The sequence below is a fragment of the Belonocnema kinseyi genome, chromosome 1 (assembly GCF_010883055.1).
Source record: "Belonocnema kinseyi isolate 2016_QV_RU_SX_M_011 chromosome 1, B_treatae_v1, whole genome shotgun sequence".
NCBI classification, from domain to species: Eukaryota; Metazoa; Arthropoda; class Insecta; order Hymenoptera; family Cynipidae; genus Belonocnema; species Belonocnema kinseyi.
The window spans coordinates 106,616,690-106,619,446 of record NC_046657.1 but is presented as its reverse complement, the minus strand read 5'-3'; positions in this window follow the sequence as shown (position 1 = coordinate 106,619,446).

The following is a 2,757-nucleotide window of genomic DNA, read 5'->3' as shown; positions in this document are numbered from 1 at the left end:
TGAAACAAATAAGCTCCTCGTAGTTTCAGGGGATATGGTTTTTCATGCGTTGCGACAGTTTCCAAAGCCCTGCAAGGATTGAAATTTCGTGGAAAAATATGAAGCTATGGTTTTTTATGTATTTCAATCCGTAGTAATCAAATTTGTACTAAGGTCATTTTTCATTTTTTCGCTTTTTAGTTTTGAAAAACCATTAAAAGAACATGAAAACCCATGTTTTTTGCATTTTTCTCGAAAAGTAACTAGGAAAGCCCCCAATCTAACTTCGGATTCGGATTCAGCGACGAAAAATGCATAAGAATACACGTTTGGTGATCTGCTCAGGATACTTTTTTCTTTTTGTGGGCCTGTGTTATTATTAAAACAAAAGGTTTGCACTTTGAAACAAACATATGAAATTTCGATCAAACTAAATAAACTTACAAATCAGAAAAAAGAATTTGTATAAAAGAGTTACATTTTTAACAAAGAGTCAGTCAAGATATATAAAAAATTCTTTCATTTTTAAGTCAGAAAGGCAAATTTTCTATGTAAAACATCTCAGTTTTCAATCCTTTAATATAAATTAACTACAAAAAAATTAACTAATAGTTAAATTTCCAACAAAACAGGTGCATTTTCATGAAAACATTTTTGAATTTTTATTATTCGGTTTTTATTATGTAATTTAGAATCTTATGAATTATTTTTAAATTTTATAATTTAGAAATCATACTAATTTTCCATTCCATTATTGCAGGTTTATGTATGACTCTAAAGAGTAACGATTTCCACATCTCCAATCTTTTTGGAAATTATTTGATTTAGCGTAATTTAGAGGAACAGTCGAGATAATTACTAGAATTAGTACCATAAAAATTTGATAAATATTGCGAAGATTTCACAAAAATTTCAAAGGTTTTAAAAAAATTCAAAGATTTAAAAAAATCTAACATAGATTTCAGTCTTTTAAAAAGATATTTCAACAATTTCAAAGGTTTTTAAATATATCATTTATATTTCAAAAATTTCAATGATTGCAAAAAATTGCACAAAAATTATAATGATTCTACAAACATTCCAAATGTTTCGGAAAGATTAAGGAATTGTCCGAAATATATCGATCTCAACAGATATCAAAACGATTTTAAAGATTGTAATCTTTAGACAAAAAATTTTGAAAATCGAAAATAATATACAAAAAAGTAGCATAGGAATTTTTTTCGTTTTCCGTAAAATTAAATTCCGTACTTTTATACAATGTTAATCCGTGTCCCTAGGCTTTTGAAGTTAACATGGGATTTTAAATGAGAAAAACTCGATTTTCAAAAAAAATGAAAATAAGAAGTACTTTTTATAAACTGTAAATTAAATTATAATCACCTCTTAAGGAGTATTCATAGAATAATTTCCACTCAATAACTTTCCATCTTAAAACTCCGAATCCCCTTTTATTGTGCCCGGAAATGCCCCAAAAAATGCAAAATATCAGTTTTCTATCAAATTCATACTTAATACGGTATTTTATCAAATTTTCTTAACATGAATTATTTGTAATCAATCAGTGACTAATATAATAAATTTGAATTGTTTAAACAGTTATTAGTTTTAAAAATCCCTGACCATCGTGAAAGTCAAATATTTCCAGATAAATTAAATAAATTTCATGAATGTCAAGAGTAGTGCTTCTTGTTTAACATATTTCGTAATTATCTGAACAATTTTTATTTGTTTAAACTTTTTTCTTAAAATCATACAAAGTTATTATTTTCTGGAATTAACGATGTAATTAAAGAATGTTAAATATATAAATGAAATAGATCGGAGAAATAATTGTAAGACTAAAGGACAATACTTTTCGCGGAGCCATTCAATTTAATTATTCGAACAATATAGGGTATATATTTTAAGATAAGGAAATGCTGAATGATAGGTAGTATAGTCTAAAAGATTCGAAGAGTCTAGACATTTCTCCGCCTTCCCTAAGAAGAGGCGCAAGTGAGTGATTATTAATTATTTAAATAATTACACAATGTCTTAATAAAAAAATATTACTATTCAAATTCGTTAATTGTACCATTAATTGTGGAAAAGACTAACCTTTCTCGTTTTAAAGGCAAAATAAATTGTTAAAATAATTACTAAATATCCTTTACAAATATATTGCTCTCAAGATTCCTTAATTGTGTCATTATTTCCTGAAAATAATAACTTTTTGGGATTTTAGCGCAAAAATGGTTTAATCCTGACATTCATCAACTTTTTTTAAATTATCATGGAAGGTAATAACTTTTCACGATAACCATTAATTTAATTTAACAAACATGATTGTTCAAAAAAATTATTATTTTTGTATTAATATTCTGTTTTAATAATTTTAAAAAGTTGCAGTTTTTATGAAATATGCAAATTTTTATCAACATTTTGCATAGATCAACGCAAATAATTAATTCAAATTGAAAAAGATAATTTTTTAATAAATTACACAGCCACACAAAAAAAGTATGCGGATCTGGTAACAAAACACACGTATTCCTATGGATTTTGGGGCGCTGAATTCAAATTCGGTATCAAAAATCACCCGTCACGTCATGGTTGAGCCATAACCTCAAAAAATGACGAAAAATCAACTTATCAACTTATTTAACATAACTTTACCCAACAGAACTTGACCTAACCTAACCTGAATTAACAGAAATTTATTGAACTACACGTAAAGCTCTGGAAGAATATTTTCCCAGTAGCAAATGTGTGCTACATCGAATGGGTCAACTCGAG